Source organism: Xyrauchen texanus, chromosome 9 (assembly GCF_025860055.1).
Source record: "Xyrauchen texanus isolate HMW12.3.18 chromosome 9, RBS_HiC_50CHRs, whole genome shotgun sequence".
Classification (NCBI taxonomy): Eukaryota; Metazoa; Chordata; class Actinopteri; order Cypriniformes; family Catostomidae; genus Xyrauchen; species Xyrauchen texanus.
The window spans coordinates 44,549,795-44,564,268 of record NC_068284.1 but is presented as its reverse complement, the minus strand read 5'-3'; the positions used below and the strand labels follow the sequence as shown (position 1 = coordinate 44,564,268).

The 14,474-nt window shown below is 38.4% G+C and overlaps 1 protein-coding gene across 1 annotated transcript in view; it reads left to right on the top strand.

Moving 5' to 3' along the window:
* The first annotated feature begins 426 nt into the window (after window positions 1-426).
* The window catches only part of scn12aa (sodium channel, voltage gated, type XII, alpha a), an 88,045-nt gene continuing 73,997 nt past the window's right edge, over window positions 427-14,474 (top strand). Inside the window, exon 1 of the mRNA XM_052133704.1 lies at window positions 427-516. The gene's annotated coding sequence lies outside the window, so the exon portion shown is untranslated. The remainder of the gene's footprint in view (window positions 517-14,474) is intronic.

Sequence of the window (14,474 nt, the reverse complement as noted above, 5' to 3'; positions counted from 1 at the left end):
AGTCTTACATTCATATACTATATTATTGCTTTTGTAACTCATTTCTCGTGCGCAAATGTCTGCCTTTGATGTGCGTAATCCTCTAGCTCAGTTCAAGGACGCGCACGGGGTGTTTGGCAGCGCAGCATTTTCTGCGCACAGAGACCGATGCTGCGCGCAAAATAAGAGGACGATCATCGCAAACGGGCAGAAAAAGTCTCCAATGAGGATCACAGACATTGTTTGGATACTTCTATTGATATGAAACGTTACATTTGGAGCGCGTAAAACTATTAACGGGAATTAAAACGCGTAAAATTAGCGTCGCGTGATTTAAGAGTAATGCACCTGCGTGGCATCTTGATTTCAATTGACAATAGTTTGCTTAAAACATCAGAGGCAATCTAATCTTTACGGAATAATTTTATCTGGGATTGGGTTTGTAACCATCATGGATCAGTTTTGGATTTTGGATTTACACCAACGTAATAAATGGAAAAGGCGCGGACGCAGTGCTGCATTTAATGGAGTTTACATGTAAGACAAATACTTTTTTTATTTTTCTTTAAACTATAAAAGTTTATAAAATTGCCTTTATTGAATACATTTAAGAGTTTAAATTTGGTAATCTGTGTTACTGAACAATTCCGAATAATTCTACTTTTCTATTCTTTATCCGATTATGACGAAAAGTGTGGATGACAGATGTATGTGCAAAGATAGTTCCTATTTTATAGGAATATTCTGGGTTTAATACAAGTTAAGCTCAAACAACAGCATTTGTAGCATAATGTTGATTAAATGAATTTCGACTTGTCCCTCTTTTTCTTCTGGGTTACAGTGAGGCACTTACAATGGAAGTGAATAGTGGCAATTCTTAAACATTTAAACACTCACCGTTTCAAAAGTATATCCACATAATGTAAACATTATACACGTTAACATGATATTAGTGTGATAAAATCGCTTACTGACCATTTCTGTGTAAAGTTATCTAAATATCACAACTTTGTTGCCATAAATGAACATACAAAGACAGTAAAAACAAACATTTTAACAACTTTAAAGTTTAAATAATACACACGTTTTAACAGAACAGAACAGTTAATGTTGGTGCTTCTATAAAATTATCTGTCTCTAAACCCTTCAAAAATTGGCCCCATTCACTTCCATTGTAAGTGCCTCACTGTAACCTCGATTCTTGCTTTTTTGAAACAAAAGGAGGGACAAGTCGAAATAATATTTTTTGGTTAGCAACATTATGCCACAAATGCTGTCGATTGAACTTAACTTGCACTAAACCTGGAATATTCCTTTTAAAAACAAAGGTTGTTCAATGGTTCTTTACAACAGGTTCAGCAATGATGCCAATTCTCATCAGGACCCAGTTTTGCTGAATAGAGTTGAGCTATATGGTTCGCTGGAGAGTAATAAGTTAAAGTTATAGGTTCTTCATATAAGTGTATTCGTTTCTGGGCTTTTTGAAGCACCTGCAGAAACAGTTGGGTTCACAAGAACTGAGTTATAAAAGAGATTTGACTATAAAAAAGTTAATAGGCAACAAAACAAATCTGTAAATAAAACACACACACACACACACACACACACACACACACACACACACACACACACACACACACACTTGTTGTGTTTCCATGTTTTATGGGGACTTTCCATAGACCTAATGGTTTTTATACTGTACAAACTTATATTCTATCCTAAACCTAACCCTACCCTAAACCTAACCCTACCCTAAACCTAACCCTACCCCTAAACCTAACCCTCACAGAAAACTTTCTGCATTTTTACATTTTCAAAAAACATAATTTAGTATGATTTATAAGCTGTTTTCCTCATGGGGACCGACAAAATGTCCCCACAAGGTCAAAAATTTCGGGTTTTACTATCCTTATGGGGACATTTGGTCCCCACAAAGTGATAAATACACGCTCACACACACACACACACATATATAAGCAGGTTTATGAGTAGTGTTGCTTATGAAACACAGTAAATGCATCTTTTTAAAAGAATTTTCTGATAATTTTAATGGAAAACAATGCAGAAATTCTCATCAAAAATAATATTGTTGCAGTTCATCTTCGCCATAACTTTAGTGATCTTACTAGAGATGTTTTTTTAATCATCTAATGTGGATTTTCTTTATAGAAAAAAATGTAATTATGCTTGATAAGAGGTGCATGTAAAAGGGCTACAAATAGCATTTTAGCTTAGCATAAAGCTAAGTGTTCACGTCAATTTACACAAAGTTAACCATTTCTGCTGCTCTAAACTTACATCAAAACTGAGTATACACCACCACATCTTCTTCTGAACATCATATCCACCTTTTCATTCATAACATTGTGAAAGCGCCATCTTTCTGCTTGTATGAATGTTAAACATCATGTGAAAGTGTTTCACGGCTGTTTAAACAGTCATCAGGCACCATTTATAGCCTATGGATGTATTCCAGCGGAGCAGATTAACAAATGACAATATAATGTAATCTCTTCTAGAAATCAAAATACTTCTTGAATATAACTTGTGACAGGGCGAAGGGCGGGGCAGGATCGTGATTTTACACACCCGGCCCCTTATCAGGAGTGTAAAGCAGTTCAATGGAAAGAAGGAGGCGAGAACCGGCTTGATAATGTAAATAATAGTTTAATGAAGAAATAAACCAAAAGACACAAACACACACATAGGACGGACATCTGCCCATAAACGCTCTCTCTCTGTCGCACCACCATCCGCGGTCTGCCTTTATCACTCTCGGAGGCTTAATTAGCCTGAGAAGGGGCCGGGTGTGTAAAATCAATCTAATATCTTATATTTTAAATACATAACACTGTTGTACTAGCAACTGATGCTAGGAGCTGTAGCCTTTAGCTCCTTGGTAGTGTACCTGCCTCCCATGCCGGCGACGCCAGTTCGAATCCCACTCTGAGTGGGTCAAGCATGACCGGTTACAGTGGTGCCATGACCCGGATGGGAGTAAGGTTTAGGGGGGTGATTGTAATGGTAGCGAGCTGGTAGGTAGCTGTTCAGTGTGTGAACCTGACTCCTCTGGCCTCAAGAGGCGCACTAGTGACTCACCTTAGAGGCTGTAGCCTTTAGCCTCCTCGTTAGTGTGCCTGCCTCCCATGCCAGCGACGCCGGTTCAAGTCCTGCTCAGAGCGAGTCGAGCAGGACTGGTAACACATACATGTTGTTGCATTGTACTTACATTTAAAGTAGCTGCATTTATTTAAATCTATAATTTCACCATTCACCTTACCCCTAACACAACCCTAACCCCCAAACCCTATCCCTAAACCTAACCCTACCTCTGCTTCTAAACCTACCATAAATCAACCAGGGCTGGACTGGGAAGAGAAATCGGCCCAGGATTGGCCCAAAAGTATGATGTCCTTTTCTGCATATCGCGGCGCCATTTGTGGTCCGTTCTGCATAACGCGGCGGCTCATTTTAGCTCATTTCGCGGCCGACCCACCGGCCCGCTCGGTTCTCCCGATGGCCGGTCCGCCCCTGAACCAAAGTGCGTCGGCCCACCGGGAAAATGCCCGGTATGCCAGATTACCAGTCCAGCCCTGACCTAAACCTGAGTAGCAGCAAATGTGTAGTTTTGCAGAATAACATGTAGTTACACAATAAATACATTGTATTGTATGTATTTTAAGGTTAAAACATTGTTGTTCTAGACACCTTATGTAGAGTGGGACAGAACCATAGAACATTAAAAAGGTTCTTTAATTGCTTCAGACACCAAAATCCTTTATGGAATCTTTATTTTTAAGTGTGAACTTGAATATGAATATAAATAGTTTGCTGGCCACTTGTTGAATTTTTGGGAGAATACGTTTCTCATGCAATGCTTTGAAATATGTGAATAGTTCTCTGTCCTTACTTTTACATATCGGTCCGAGTTTAGCAGCCAATTCAGATGGCCTGCAGGCTGGAAACATAATGCATTATGGGTGACCAGTGTACGTGACACCTCCCATTTAACCATCCTTAATGGATCTGTTGCTTTGATCAGAGAAGCCTGACCTCAGACCACAATGAATGTTGACACTGATGTTGAACAGACTTTTCGTGCAACTCATTTGCATTTGATTAGTTTTATTTTCATCTTTTCATTTAATTTCATACATTTTGTGTAATGTTTACATTTGTATGAGAATGTTTTTAAGATTTTAGTTTTTTTCTTAATCATAATGATGAAGTTGTGAGGTTTTAATCAGGACGTTGTCACTTTGTTTGTAGTGATCGCTATGGTAACATCAACAACAGGTGTGTGCAATGTTTTTCGACTAGAACATTTTTACATTGAAAATCAATGAGAAAAAAGGTCAGATGGACACAAAAACAGATTCGTAAATGAATATTTTTGGGTGAAGTAATATTTTATTTGATAGATTTTCTCTCTAACACAAAATCATCCAATCCAGTCTCAATTCCATTTAGGAAAAAATATCAGGTGCCTTTTTGAAATGAAAGAAACAAGTCACGATTTATATTTAGAGTTAATTTAGGTTAAGATGTGTTTGTCATGGTCACAATGCCCTGCCTTAATTACAAAAGAATGACTAATGATTTGTGAGTAATGAGCCAGTGTCTGGTCGGTGGAAAATTGTTGTTCTTCAAAAAATGTGTTACTGAAAGAATTGCTCATTAAATTTGATTAAAAACTGATATGTGTCTTTTATTAGATCCTTGATATTTTTTGAATTAGCTTGCAACAATGTTCTGTTTGATTTTTAGAACTTCTGGTGACCTTCTGTGAAAACAGGGTTCTTCTGAAAGGCAGTTTTATGTCTGTTAAAGGGATAGTTCACCCAAAAATAAAATTTCTTTCATCATTTACTAACCCTCATGCCATCTCAGATGTGTATGACTTTTTTTGTTCTAAGGAACACAAATGACAATTTTTAGAAGAATTATTCAGCTCTGTAGGCCCATACAATGCAAGGTATGTTACCAAATTTATTAAGCTCCAAAAAGAGCATAAAGGCAGCATAAAAGTAACCCATATGACACCAGTGGTTAAACCAGTGTCTTCATAAGAGATATGATAGGTGTGTGAGAAACAGATAAATATTTAAGTCCTTATTTACTATAAATTTTCCTCCCTGCCCAGTAGGTGGCGATATGCATAAAGAATGTGTATCGGCAAAAACAAGAGAAGAAGTATGTGAAAGTGAAAGTAGAGATATAGAGTAAAAAAGGACTATTATTTTTTTTCTCACCATATAACCATATAGAGGTACAATTAGAAAGAGTACAAACAGAGAGAGCATGTCCAAGGAGAGAGAGAGAGAGAGAGAGAGAGAGTAAATGACTAGCAAAATCCTGACTACTTTGATTGTATTACGTTTGAAAGAACATGATGGTCATTTAGATTTAAATCAGCAGACAAAAAACAAAACAGAAATAATGACAAACACACACACACACACACACACACACACGCACACACACAAACACACACACTCAAACAAACGCACGCACGCACGCACACGCCACGCACACGCTCACACGCACACGCACACACACACACACACACACACACAGAAAGAAAGATTACTTTTATATTTACATTAGGCCTATTAGCTGAAGAATGCGTCTAAATTATAAATACAGGATTTTAGAAACTTTCATTTTAGCACACATTAGCTTGATCAAATGTCAGTAAATAATATGGCTTTAGGTCTGTATTAAGATTCAGAAATGCAGGTGGATTGACGTGATTTTTTTTGGCAAACAAAGGCAAGCAAGATTATGATGCTGTGTTACTGACATTACTCTACATGCAGGTTATTGAGGCGACTGAAGAAATCTCTTTCATGCACAACCCTGCTGTAAAAAAAACATCGCCAGCCTAATATGGTTTGCTAGTCTTAGCTGGTCTGTTGGCTGGTTGTATTTAGGCAATTTTCAACTGGTAAGGCTGGGAGACTGTATTAAACGAGGCTAAGCACCAGCTTGTCTAGGCTGGGGACCAGCTTAGACCATCTTAAACTAGCTAAGACTAGCAAACCATCTTAGGCTGCTTTAAACTCTAAGCAACCTAGCAACCTGCCAGAACACCATAGTAACTACAACCCCAATTCCAAAACAAGTTGGTGTGAAAAATGCTAATAAAACCAAAAGGAGTGATTTGTAAATTATATTCACCCTTTGCTAAATTGATACACTACAACAAAATTTTATATATGGGGCGGCTGTGGCTCAGTTTGTAGAGTGGGTCGGCCACTAATCGCAGGGTTGGTGGTTCGATTCCCGGCCCACATGACTCCACATGCCGAAGTGTCCTTGGGCAAGACACTGAACCCCAAGTTGCTCCCAATGGCAGGCTAGCGCCTTGCATGGCAGCTCTGACATCGTGTGTGTGTGTGTGTGTGTGTGTGTGTGTCACAGTGTAAAGTGCTTTGAATACCGTTAAGGTTATAAGTGCAGCCCATTTATATGATGTTCTACTTCTTGAATTTCATAGTTTTTTTTTTTTTTAAATGTACAGTCATTTCTAATCAGATGATTAGAAAACTGTCTAAAAAACATCATTAATCTGTAATGGATATCATGAACATGGGCTTGGGACAACTTTAGTAAACCATTTAGTGCACTCACTGCTGCATCCACAGATGCACGTTAAGACTTTACTGTGCAAAGCAGAAGCCGTACATCAACACTGTCCAGAAGCGCTGCCGACTTCTCTGGGCTCGGTCTCATCTTAGATGGAAAGTAGAACAGTGGAACTGTGTTTTTTGGTCTGATGAGTCCACATTTCAAATGTTTTTTGAAAAGCACAGCCGTTGCGTTCTCCAGGCCAAAGAGGAAAACGACCACCCGAGCTGTTATCAGTGTCCGGTCCAAAAGCCAGTGTTATGGTATGGGTAACTCGCACATCTGTGAGAACACCATTAATGCAGACAGATATGTAAATATTTTGGAGCAACATATACTGCCATCCAGCACTGTCTTTTCCAGGGATGTCCCTGCATTGTCCAGCAGGAAAACTTCAAACCACATACTGGCTGAATAAGCAGAGAGTGCGGGTGCTAGATTGGCCTGCCTGCAGTCCTGACCATCTCCAGTTGAGAATGTGTGGCACATTATGAAGTGCACAATGCAGCAACGAAGACCTCGTACAACTGTGCAGCTGATGACCAACTTAATGGATGTTTGGGGGAAAATTCCACTTTCTAAACTTAACAAACTTGTGTCTTCAGTGCCCAAATGCTTACTACATAGAAATGCACAAAAAAAATAAATAAATAAGAAAAGCTTATCAACTCCTTGGCAACCACACACAATACCCTAGTATTGTGGCGATGTCTTTTGCACCACTCACATTTTCTTTTTATAGATGTTTTTTTATGCAAAGCGACAGCACACTTTACTGTTCACATTGCAAGTTGGAATAACCTGAGGTTAAGTGTGTTGCACAAAGGTACAATAATAACAGATTAGCAGTTGACACTTGTTAGGTTTGAACCCACGACCTTTCAGTGATCAGTCTATATCTTAAACCACTAGAAACACTCAACTTAAAGCTTGGTTCTACATTGTTTTTCTGCGTTCCGCATTCCGAATTGGATTGCGCCCTGCCAACCTAATTCCTTTGAAAGGAATACACTTTTCTGACCACAAGATAATACGAACATGTTCGACGCATGTGTACTACTATGGTTTGTAATACTCTTTTAGCACAGTCAATGGCCGGGACATGCACTGACGATGTGCACAGACACCCTGTCTACACCGGGCACGTCCGTTGATGCAATGCAACTGCTTGAGGCTGTTTACACTGGACGCATCGATACGAACGTGCTATACCATTTATTTGTGTTGTTGGCAGTGTAACAGTAGCCAGCTGGTATGTGCTGTGCAGTGTGTGTAATAATCACTCCCCTGGCCTCAAGAAGCGCACTAGTGACTGTAGCCTTTAGCCTCATTGTTAGTGTGTCCACCTCCAATGCTGGAGATGCTGGTCCCATTTGGAGCAGGTCAAGCAGTTTACAACCAGTTACAACAGCAGTAGCGCCAATGTATGCAGTGTAAAATTGAACGGGATACATGTTTACTATTGGCTCTACGCGATGCAGTGAAACGGGCACTTCCAGGGTAGACAGCATCATAGATTATAATGGGTTCTATTGCTTTTTGACATGACGGCCACCCATGTCCGGTGTATACAGGGTGTTACAGTTTTTAACAGTTGTCATTTGAATTCAGCCCGTTTGAACTTTCCGTTAATGTAATGCTGCGATCATGTCCTTTTGGAATTACTGTATTATGAAATGACCATTCGAAGCTGACTGAGAAATTATTTGTTTTTATGGCATAATGCTCAAATTGCTCCAGATAGGGGGGGCCTGGGTGGCTCAGCAAGTTAAGATGCTGACTACCAAACCTGGAGTCACGAGTTTGATTCCAGGGCGTGCTGAGTGACTCCAGTCAGGTTTCCTAAGCAACCAATTAGCCTGTTTGCTAGGGTGGGTAGAGTCATGTTGGGTTAACCTTCTTGTGGTCGCTATAATGTGGTTCTCACTCTCTGTGGGGCACGTGGTGAGTTGTGCGTGGATATTGCTGAGAATAGAGTGAAGCCTCCACACGCGCTAGGTCTCCGCGGTAATGCGCTCAACAAGCCACGTGATAAGATGCGCAGATTGACGGTCTCAGACACGGAGGAAACGGAAATTCGTCCTCCGCCACCCGGATTGAGGCGAGTCACTACGTCACCACGAGGACTTAGAGCGCATTGGGAATTGGGCATTCCAAATTGGGGAGAAAATCCAAAAAAACCTGGTAATTACTAAACAGTATATATGAAACCGAAATATGTTTAACTACCTTTTACTGCGGAGGTTGCTGCCATATTGGATCTTTTTACATTATGTCAGAGCTCATAGAATTCTGTGCTTACTACTTGGAATTAAAAATTCTACGAAGACATTAATGGATGTTACAAGTCGGAATCTCATAATTACGGTAATTCCCACATGTCGTGATCGCAACATTAGTGCAAGAAAACCATTAGTCCAATGAGTTAGGAAAATCATAGCATGCTATTCTAGAACCTGAAAGTCTGTGCCAAGTTGTGTATGTAGCTTGAAAGCTGTAGGAGGAGTTGTCTAATAATTGCTCTTTTATTAGGGATTTTGGAAAAGCCATAAAGTGTAGAACTTGATTATTTTAAACAGGCTTCCCCCCTTGCCATTCATTGAACAATATAATGAACGCATTGGCTGAGTCAATGTTGCTGTGTCAATGTTTTGATAGCGCCACAAAGCCAGTATTTTCCCCTTTCAGGGGAATCGACCCAATAATGGCTTATAGTTGTATATTCAGCCAGGATACGAGAACGTTTTTTAACACTGAAACAAATTACATCAGCTTTAAATATGATTATAAATGTCTAATCGGTTTGTCCACCAGTCATAAACATACTAAATGTAAATTAGTAATTTGACAATTTTATTAAACCTACGCTTTTGTCATTGTCTTGTGTTGTGTCCTGATCTAAGTAGATGGAAGGTACAGACAGAGGAAATCTGTGTCGTCATTATACAGGTCACAGAAACATCTGACCCAGCAACCCTGTACAAGCCATTATCTATGTGCAAATCTAATCTTCATTAAAATCCATTTCATATTTGACATTTGAAAGTAGACAACCATGTGTGCTCAAAGACATAATGCATTTTTTTTCCCTTCATTTTGATGGCAGTGGCACTCAACTTAAATACCCCATGTGGAGATATTTTAATGCCGTTTTGTTGTATTTTGTTGCATCACTTTCTCAGAAGGCATGCATGTCAGGTATTTTGGGTTTGTTTAACAGTAACTCAGCTAAATGTCTCATTGTCCCTCTAACTCTAAAATGCAATGAGTAAAAGTAAAATACAACAAGTATATGATGCTGAACATCAATAATGCTCTCTCATGACCTGAGAAAGTTTGAAGAATAGGAGCATGTCAATAATGAAGAATTTCACCCTTAATGTGTGTCTGAAATCAGAACAGCTGAAAATTACAAGTCAGATCAAGCCGCTGTAAGCCACTTTGAGGCTGTCGGTTAGATAACAGTTTCTGGCTCTGGTCTGCATTGAAGAATTTAAAACATGTCTGCCTTGAGAGGGACAGGGACTTCCGTCTCCATCCTAATCTAGACGTCACTCCAGCTTAGGGTGAGAGTGCAATAAAAAGCAGAGTTATTGATATTAATAATGAGTTATTAATTTGTACTTATATCATGCCTGGTACAAGTAGTATGGAACCGTACGAGTATGGTACAACTGATCTTTTAGTTTAAGAGATGTAGCAGGAAGTTGAGAAGGTCAAGGCTGGATAATCTTTTGTTCACACTGGATTTAGTGGATGATTCTTACACAACATGTAACTGTATTCAGCAACTCCAACTGAATGTTGCTTCTTGACAGGATAATTTTTTATCCTGTATTGCAGTATCTAATGCAAATCATCTTTGAAAACAAAGAGAATTATGTACCAAACTCAAAAGAAAAACATCTGGACATGTTACAGCAATGAGAACTTGAAAGGAAGTGCTAAATTGTCAATAAAATGATGCCACAAAGCCAAACAACTTTATGTTCCTAAAATATGCTTAATATTCTTTATGCAAAATGTTCTTATTTTTCTCCCTTACATTTTGGGGTGAAATGTGACCCTAGAGTTTATGGTGTTTCTAAAGAAACATGTTTGCTTGCTTCAGTTCATGATGAGCAAGAACATGTTACACAGTATCTCTACTAACACACGTTGATTAACAATACAAATTGCATTTATCAAACATTTACAACTGTACATTTACCACATCATTTAAAGACCCCATGCCATGGCCCCATCACTCGCATATGTGACCAAATTTCACACTATGCAACTAAAAATGTCTGTGATTAGCCACTGGCTATTAAATGTTCAGATCTCTCTCGCCAGTGATTGAGTAGTATACTGGAGAAGAGAAATTCAGGTTCAAGATCATTTCACTGTGTGTTGAGAGTTAAAGAGTAATGCGTGTCCAAAGATGAGATCCGAGCAATTAATTTGTCATTGAATAAGTTCTCCTTTAATACATCTTCATCAAACACAACAAAAATAGAAACATTTCGTTCTAATCACACATAGCAAGGATGCGGTAATGATGCGATGGGATTTCACTGTCATTAATGTGCACTCAGTTGAAAGACTCCTGTAAAACACACACACACACACACACACACACACACACACACACACACACACACACACACACACACACACACACACACACACACACACACACACACACACACACACACACACACACACACACACACACACACACACACACACACACACACACACACACACACACACACACACACACACACACACACAGCACATCTGTGTCAGTGATAAAGTGATAGGGAAAGGAGCTCTTAATGCTATTTGCTATACAAAACAAGCCAAGATGAGAATTGTGATAGAAATCCAGTATTTTTCAGCCTATGTAAGGCACATTTTAATTACCACAGAAGCATGTCAAGTCTTAAGTATCACTAAAATGCAGAATGAGACATTTACGCTTGACACTGGCATTGACGCCTTGAAACAATCATGAACACGGCTTCACAATTGCTGTAACAAAGTACAGTAGATCTACCGGCAGATTAATATTGTGGAGGATGAGAGCTTAAGAGATTTAGTGCCCATTGCAATGAAAATGCAACCTATGGAGAGACTAGTTCTTTCAATTAGTCAAACTCCCAATTAGACTTTGGGAAACGATTAATGTTACTTGAATAGGTGTAATTTTAGTGCATTTCTATCTTTATACAGTGGAAGGCTTTGTTTGGAAAATGTTATTAAAGCATTACAGTACATTGTTACATATTGCTTTTTCCCCTAATATGGAAATAAATGCATGTTGACAGGAAAACAAGTATATTTAGAGTCAAATGTATGCACTTTTAAAGGGGTTGTGAAATGCTCTTTTTTATAGTTTTTATTATCTTCTTTGAGGTCCACTGATAATGTTTTTAAGGTGTTTTTGCTCCAAAACAGGCATCATTTAATAATATAACATAGTCTCTGGCCCTCCGACTGAAACGCTCAGTTTTGGTCTAAGCACCTCCTTAAAACTTCATTATTACAGCCCACTTTTAACAGCCCTCTTTAACATCCTGCAGCCCCCCGAAATCAGCCATATTCGACACTCAATGGGAAGAGAATGAATATGCTCCACAACATTATAAAACTAAATTTCAGGGTTTACACATAACGCACATCCAACACATTGCATCCAAATATATTAAACTGTTTATCTCAAGCACAACAGTTAACACTCAGCACCATAAACTTTTAAAAAGTTATGACATTTGAAATATTCATGAAGGAAACCATTTACATCAGGTCCAAGTGTTTTAACTGCCCCATCCTACACACTAATTTGAGCAAAAAAAAAAAAGCAAACCATGATGAAATACAACAAAGACACGTCCACATGATGCACACATTGTCCAAAGCACAGTGTGAACTAGATGCACACATCGCTGTAAATGTTTAAAAACGGTCAAAGACGTCCATATAGCATATGCTTTCATACATCAAAAATAGTTCAAAGGGGCGAAAGAATGCATGCATGATGTGTTTGTGCTCAAAACAACAAGAGACAGAGCAGCTGAATGAAAGATAATTGCATATCCTCTTCAGAGTCGTAACTTGACACCGCATCTTTTTAAAGCAGACCGAGGTAAACGAAGTCCAGATGGGTCCCCTTTGGTGTTCAGGAATATTTAGCCCACAGCTTGTTTATCATCCTCTCATTGTGAACGAGTGGAGCGCAAGTGGGTGGGGCTAAGGGTGCATTGATGTAAAAGTAGGCGTTGATGTTATTGAGCTGTAGAGGTGGTCATGAATCAATGTACCCCTAGTTACGTAGGGTAGTCGTGGAAGTAGAGAACGAGGCATTTTGCAGCTTGGTTTCAGTTAATGATTTTATTGCTTTGGGGAATAAGTTTCGAGTTCTGAAATTAACAGTATGTTTTTATAGTAGAAAATGTGATTCCTCATGACATGACCCCTTTAAAATGTTGTTTTAATGCATAAAACTTTACTAGCATTATCAGTGGACCTCAGGGAATATAATAAATCTATAAAAAATGCATTTTACGACCCCTTTAAAATCTGCAATTAATCATGATTAACTATGAAAAATGATGTACCAAGTTAGAAGTTCCCCTGTATAATTAGCTAAGAAATAATTTTATATGTAAGCAACATTTTAACTGAAATATACTCAATTGAATCAGAATCAATTCAAGAGGTTGCGAATTAGCATTAAATCGATATCAATACCCAGCCCTAAAAGACACATTTAACAATTTGTCCAATGGATGAAAGAAATTAAGACACTTTAAAGACAAATGCATTCTAGAGACTGGTTGATGATTGAGAAAGGAAACAAAGTATGAGTGTTAGCTCAAACAAAGACACAAGACACATTGAAGAACCATGATTTGCTACATGGTAGTCAGAAGCAGGTGTAATTTATACTCTATGGAGAGGGACATTTGGATTCTAGTGAGGGTTTTATTGGACAAAAATGTGTATACGCCCCTGAGTGCAAGATGAGTCATCAATACTTGTGGCCCATTTTGCTGTATGTTTTAAATGTGTACATATGCTAAAAGATAACTTTTTAGGGGTACACTATCATATAGATCAGGGTTTTCCAACCGTGGGATCGTGATGAAACTCCAGGGGTTTGTTAGAGAGTGAAAATGAAAGGGGAATTTCCACCATTTACAGACTTTTAAAAAAGTGAAGGATAATTCCAAACATCCATCATTTGACAAATAAAAGAGCAAAAAAACACAACTTAAAACAAGAGCGTCAATTTTCCTTTTAACCATGCGGCTTCACTCTTTCTCTTCTTGCGTGTGCTGCATATGTGTGTGCGACAAAAAGTGAGAGAAAATGTTACTTTTTAACACAGAAGTAAATTGCATGCTACTCTCCATACAAAGTTATGACATAACATAATTACTTTCATTATCAGCAATGCAATCACGTTTTAAAAGTAACCTTAGTATCATAAACCTGACATTGTTTTCCTGCTTGTGCGCTGGTTCAGTTCACTGACAGAGGCTTCTGTTTTTAGTCGGCCGGCCACTATTTCCAAATGCAATATAATGTATAACTTCCTAAAAATATAAACAGAATGTTTCATTTCATAAAAATATATATTGAAGGGGACATGTCCCCCCACACCAGCTTTGTTACTTCTATGAATAGTTATTTTTATTTATTAAAAATGTATAATGTTGGTTAAACTTAATTCAATTGTGGACACTGGTTCCACATAATGAAAATGAGTATCTTTGATGTGAAAATTAAATGTAGGCTCTACATAAATGAATTGAGTCTACCTAACGCAAATTTTATCTGTTCAAATAACTCTATTAAACCTGGCAGATTGTTGCTAG